Source organism: Salvia hispanica, chromosome 3 (assembly GCF_023119035.1).
Source record: "Salvia hispanica cultivar TCC Black 2014 chromosome 3, UniMelb_Shisp_WGS_1.0, whole genome shotgun sequence".
NCBI lineage: Eukaryota > Viridiplantae > Streptophyta > Magnoliopsida > Lamiales > Lamiaceae > Salvia > Salvia hispanica.
The window spans coordinates 45,274,612-45,281,207 of NC_062967.1; positions in this window are offsets into that span (position 1 = coordinate 45,274,612).

Below are 6,596 nucleotides of genomic sequence, written 5' to 3' on the forward strand. Positions count from 1 at the left end.
ATGTATACAACAATAATTTAGTATTATTACAAAATAAAGAATAATTGAGTAAATTCACAAATAATACTACCATACACTAGCGTTGTTTGTGATTAAAAAAAAACCTGAAATTAAATTAAAATATGTATATCAATTTTATAAGGGTTAGAATTATAGTAAATATAAATTTTAAGTATATAAAACAATATTCACATAGAAATAGAAATATATAAAAGTGAGTATATTATCTAGAAATAGAAGATAGAAAATATAAATTATAGTTTAATTTATTTATCTATTTCACTGCAATAATATACTGATATTATCAAATTGATAATCTTTTATTCATTTAAATATTTATAATTAGATTCTTATCATTATAACGTCCATCATACGTATGCAAATTTAAAGTAAATATGAAACCCTAAGCCTTGTATCCTAAATCCTAAATCCCAAACTTATATTCAAAAAATAAAAAATTAAAAACCTTATATCATAATAATTGAAAAAACCTTTTTGATTTCCTTAATCTTCTTTCAAAATCTTTTCACTTCCTCCATTTTATTTATAATAAGAATCTTTTTGATTTCTCTCACGTAGGACATAATTTTATAATAATTATATGACATTTATGTTAACTTTTTCAAAAGCTTTTCACTTCTTCCATTTATTTATTATAAAAACCGTATAAATATTAAAATAATATGCTTGCATGAAAATCTAAAATCATCCAAACAACTATTTACAGAAAAATAAATCTCGACATAAAACTAATCAAAAGTCTGAATAAACTCTACTTAAAAATTTCCTATAGAAAAAGAAATGGAATCATAACAATGACGACCTCATGTTCTTTATTAAAGAAATGGAATCATAAAAATGAAAGCTACTCCTTCCGTCCCAAGGATGTGGTTGTATCGTCATTTTAAATTGCTAAAAGCTTGATGTTTAAATGTGATTGTTACAATTGAGAAATGAGAAAAAAAAAAAAAAAATTGAAAATAAGGTTTCAAAACCCTCACTTTGTGCCCACCGGAGATCGTCGACGAAGGAGGAGCTGGGGGCAACGGCCGGTCATGATCGCCGTCCGGTGACAGCCCCAGTCCAGTGGGAGCACGACAGGCGGCGGTTCGAGCAGACGGCGTGATGCACTTTTTATTAATACTAAAAATACCTGCAAGTATACATGATAGATCTAGTATAGCTATATGATAAAGTTAATTTTATGCATTGGTTATGAGGTTAAATTCAGCAATTTCCTGGGTCTAACACAGCTTTTAAGTCAAGTGTGTAGAAGAAACAGCCAGATCCAGGAAGGAAGGGAGGAAATCACCTGGTGAAGGAATCTGGCAGGAAAGTGAGCAGAAGAAGAAGAAAAAAGTTACCAGACGGAGGAGATTTCTAGATGGAAGACAAAAAGGAAAATTCAAGAGAAGATTCTAGAAGATCAACTCCACGCCTATAAATAAGAGCACGCAATACACCATGAATCATCTATCATCCTGCTCTTAGCTCATTTTTCACACTTCTACACACACTTAGGGGTTACAGAAATTATATGGGGTCGGGTTCGTAGTTAGAGTTACCGTTGTGTACCACCGTCTCTACAGGAGGCGAAGAAACAATTTACTGCTTTTAGTTTTAATTTCTGCTTTGGAATTTCTCGAGTCTTCGCTGTTCGAAGCTCGGCGTTGTTTTGCTGAATCTTTGTTGAATTCGTAATCGTTTAACTATGGAAGTTTATTTTCTGTTTTCGTTTTATGTTTACATTGATTGTTGCTTTACTTTGGATGTTTTTCGCACTTGATTTTGTTTTGTTGAAGTTGGCTTGTGTTGGAATTGTAGTTGATCGGTTGGATTTGGTTAGATCGGAGTGATCGAAGATGAAATTTGCCATGGTTTGTTGTGGATGGCTTGGATCCGGAGTGGATGAAGCATTTGGCGTCAGATCTGTTGAGTTCTGCATGGTGTTGAGTTTTAATTACTGCTTCTTGTTTACTTCGTCTAGCTACTGTAGATCTGAGTATTTTCCGGTGATCTGTGTTTTTCCGACGATCGAATCGTCATGTTCTGTTTTAATCTGGGTTGTTGCTCTGTTCTCTTTGTGTTTATGCTTGAATCGGTTGAAGATATGAAGATGGATGTTAGTTAAATGCATTGATAGTTATTTGCAGCTTTTCATCTGTACATTTGTTGTTTTAGGAAATGGTCCCCACGGTCTATTTTTCATCTGTCTAGTCAGTTTAGGAAAGTTTTTCACTAGGTCTAGTAAATTTCGTAGCTGAAGTGTTACTGTTTAAATCTCTGTTTTCGTCATGCATGCTTCCGTTATGTTTTCATTTTCCTAGGTCTTGCTGTTAGAATAGATCATTTGCATTTCCCGAGTCTAGTTAAGTTCTCAACCCAAAATTGCATGGCAGTAGCCAAAACCCTTTTCCAAAGTCTCTTAAACGCCTCCTTACGCTTCCATCTCTGTGGGATTCGATCCCTACTTCGTTATACTAGGTTTTAGTATCGTGGGTTGAGGGTTTTGAAACAGAAAAAGATTGTGTGCCCAACGACCGAGGATTTCAAGGATTCCTTGAGTTCCTAGACCCTGTGATCTTGCGGATTCTCTGGATCTGAGAAGTTTGACCAATATTTAAAGTACACACATCGATAAAATTGGACGTTCACTAAAGGTCAGTACCGGGATATCGTACATGGGGAATAAATTTACAAATTGTCTATCACATACTCAGTCTCATGTACTATTTGGACACACAGTTGAGATTTGATTAAACTAAGAAAAACAGAAAATAAAAGCAAGTAAAGAAAGCAATTAAATGAAAACATAGCCGCAATATTCAAATGTTTAACATAGAATCAAAAGACGTCGATCTTCTAGAGATGAAGTCTCGGCTTAAAAACCACAAAAATAGAATCTAAAACAACAATTGTATCTTCTCCCCCAGTGAGGACGGTGTTACACCACGATATTCCGACTAAACCACCGATGAAACCCCGAATTACCCCAGTCTATCCAAGTGTGTAGAGAAAGTATGTGCTAAAGAATGTGAGCTAAGAGCCAGTGTGTATGGTGAGGCGATCCCTTCTTTTGATGAGTGCTCCGCTATTTATAGACGAGGCTTTGGTCTTCTAGAGTCTTCCTTCTCTTGAATTCTCCATTTTGCCCTTCCTAGAATTCCTCCCAGCCTGCTTTACTTCTGCTTCATGCTCATCTTGGCATCTCCTTGGTCAGGTAGAATGTTGCTCTTTCACTCTCTTTTTCGCTTGATTCCTCCGCCTGGTAGATATTACTCTTCATTCCCCAGACCTGGCAGATTCTCTACACACCTGAACTTAAAACATGTGTTAGACCCTGGAAATCACTGAATTTACCCCTATAACCGATTTATGAAATTGGCATTGTCAGTGACATCATAAACAATGTCCAAAATATAAAAAACCCAAAATTCAACAATTGTAAATATAAGCAAAAATAAACTCCCACCGTTCGAAAGCACAAAAGTGTTACGGCTATATCGAAATTAAACCTTTCTCCCATTCATATTAACTTGAGGAAGAACCACTAGTAATCACGTCCGAAGTAGTTGATAATGACCCAGATATTGGATCGTTGAGCGCCCATCTGGATGGTGAACCAGCCCAAGCCATAGTTGTCACACCAGCTCGGGATTGACATTAAGACAAATGTGTTGTCGGTGATGCCACACTTTTATGGACGAAAGATCGACCACCCTTACGAGTTCCTTCACGAATTCTGCAAGCTGTGCAGTATTTAGAAGAGGCCTCAGAATGCTACTGAAGAGGATTATAGTTTGCGTGCGATTCCATTTGCACTAAAGGGTGAAGCTAATACATAGTTGTTAAGGCTGCCGGAAAATTCTGTCCGAAACTGGGCGGATTTCAAATCGCTATTTCTGGATAACTTTTTTCCTTCAAACAAGAGGAATGCCCTCAAGAAGGAGATCTTAGCATGCAAGCAGGAATATGATTAGCCCCTGAGCCTTTACTGGTCGCGTTTCAAAGGTTTGCTGGATGCATGCCCCAACAACCGAATGTGTGAAGTAGAGGTTTACAACATCTTCTATGAAGGAGCGTACCCAGAGTCAAAGGATCTGCTGAACTCTTCTAGTTGTGGGAACTTTACAAAGAAGCGTGTGAGTGAAGCCAGGGAGATTTTAGGGAGGTTGATGGATTCTAAGAATGCATACGACTCTCCGCTTACTATCCTTAGAAGGGGAACCTTGGATGTAGCGAGCGTGCAAAGTGAAGATCGAATGGAAGCTAGGATGGACAGACTAGAGAAGACGCTCCTAATTGCCATGGGAAAAGGAAATCCACCTGCTCAGGCAGATAAGACCAAACAGTTACCAGGTCCAGAGGAAGGATATCAGTGCTATAATACCCAAGGAGAGGGGGAAATCCAAGCCCAAGTAAATGCAGTTTGAAATTGGAACCAGATAACCAGAATACAAATTGGAACCAATGGAAGATTAAAGATGCCCCGTGGAGGGACAACCCCTGTTTCAGGTGGACTAAATGGAACCCAAAACCCCCCACCACAGAATCCTAACCCAGCAGAAAATCAACAGAACTAGCCTAACCGAAATCAAGAGGGACAGAATCATCAATCTAACTGGTCAGGAAGAAATCAAGAAGGATCAAATTTCCTACAGAACTGACCCCAGAAATCAGGAGGGGCAGAACAATTGGGGGAATAGGAACCAGGGCAATCAGCCTAACTAGGTCAATAGGAACCAGAATCAACCCTCGAGTAACTACGTCCCACCCCACCAGAGAAACAATCAGGGACCACATTCGAATCATGGAAACTTTAACCTGGGCCACAATCCAGTCAAACCTACTCAAAATAGCCCAGAACCATTGATGACATGATAGGGATCTGCTGACATCATGCTGACTAATAACGACTTAGTCCACAAGTTGCAAGATGCGGAACAAAAAGGCTGCAATGGATATGTTAGCTAAGCAGATTTCCCAGATCGCCACCTCTTTGAGTGAGATGCGTGGAAACGAAGGGCGAATTCCCGCCTCGGTTAAACCACCTGACAGAGCGAACATCAGTCAAATAACGTTAAGGTCAGGGCGAGAATACAAAGGTCTGACCATGAAAATTGATGAAGGAATACCTCCTGGGATAGATGAATTGACCCAGCAGAAGAAAGATGCTGGAACAAAGGAAACAGGAGCAAGAGAGGATGATCTCCAGAAAAGCACCACTTTGGTATCCTGAACCATTTTTCCTCGACCCGGGAACTGAAGAGAAAATTGAAGAAGAAAGCAAGGAAACTGGTGAACTTTCTCTAGGGGAGACCAGTAAAGCAGCAAAGTTGTTCCCACACCGAGGGGAGGCAAGAAAGAAGAAAGATGACCTTGTGGATTTCATAGAAATCTTCGGAAGGCTGGAGATAAATTTGCCTTTTCTACATGAATTAAAGTTGCCCACCTTCAGCAAAATCATCAAGGAATTTATCACTGGGAAGACCAAACCAAATGGAAAAATTGTGATCGGCGAAAGTGTTTTAGCTGTGATGCGAAAGAGGAGGCTACCGTTAAAGAAAACTGATCCAGGTATGTTCACACTACCTGTTGAGATAGGTAACTTGAATGTGGAGTATGCCATGTGTGATTTGGGTGCCTCAATAAATGTTTTACCTTTCTCGCTTTATAAGAAGTTTGTGGGGATAAGGTTAGCGGAAACAAAAGTAGTGATCCAACTTGCTGATAGGTCATGCATACATCCAGAAGGTGTGTTAGAAAATGTGATAGTTAAGGTGCATAACTTTCTGTATCCAGCCGATTTTTATGTGATCAAGATGAATGAGAATGAATCTACTGGGTCCAGTGGAGTGCTTTTGGGAAGACCGTTCCTACGCACTGCCAAGAAAATAATTGATGTGTTTGATGGAACCATATATTTGGATTATCATGGAGAAAAATACAAATTAAACATTGATGATGCCATGAAACAACCATTAGATATGGAAAATTTCCATGCTGTGGATATCATTAACCCCTTGGTCCAGGAATATCTTGAGACTGAATTAATGCAGGAACAGATTGAACATTCAGGGCTAAGTCAAGTTGTAGAAAGAGAGGTTGCAGGATGGTGTGAGACGTTGCTGATGCAAAAGATGACGGATGAGGAAAACAATAAAGCAATCATGGCATTCGGCCAAAAGCTTGTCTCAACCGAATCTGTCTGCTCTGCTCAGCTAAACAGTTCGAAGAAGTGACCGACTTCGGGGAGATAGCAGCAAGAAACATAGAGTAAAATCCCTTGCCCCAGGAAGCAATCACACCAAAGAAGGAACTGAAGAAGCCACCTCAGAGTCTGAAATATGCTTACCTAGGGGACAATGAAACTTCCCCGGTCATTATAAACATCCAATTGACGGGAAAGCGGGAAAAAGAATTATTGGAGGTGCTGAGAAAGAATAGGAAAGAGGTAGGAATTAGTCCCGATCTTTGCATGCATCACATCCGACTGGAAGAAGGTGCAAAAGCTCATCGAGACCCGCAGAGGAAACTGAATCCAAATATGAGAGAGGAAGTTCTAGAGAAAGTATTGAAACTAGTGGCCCTAGGTA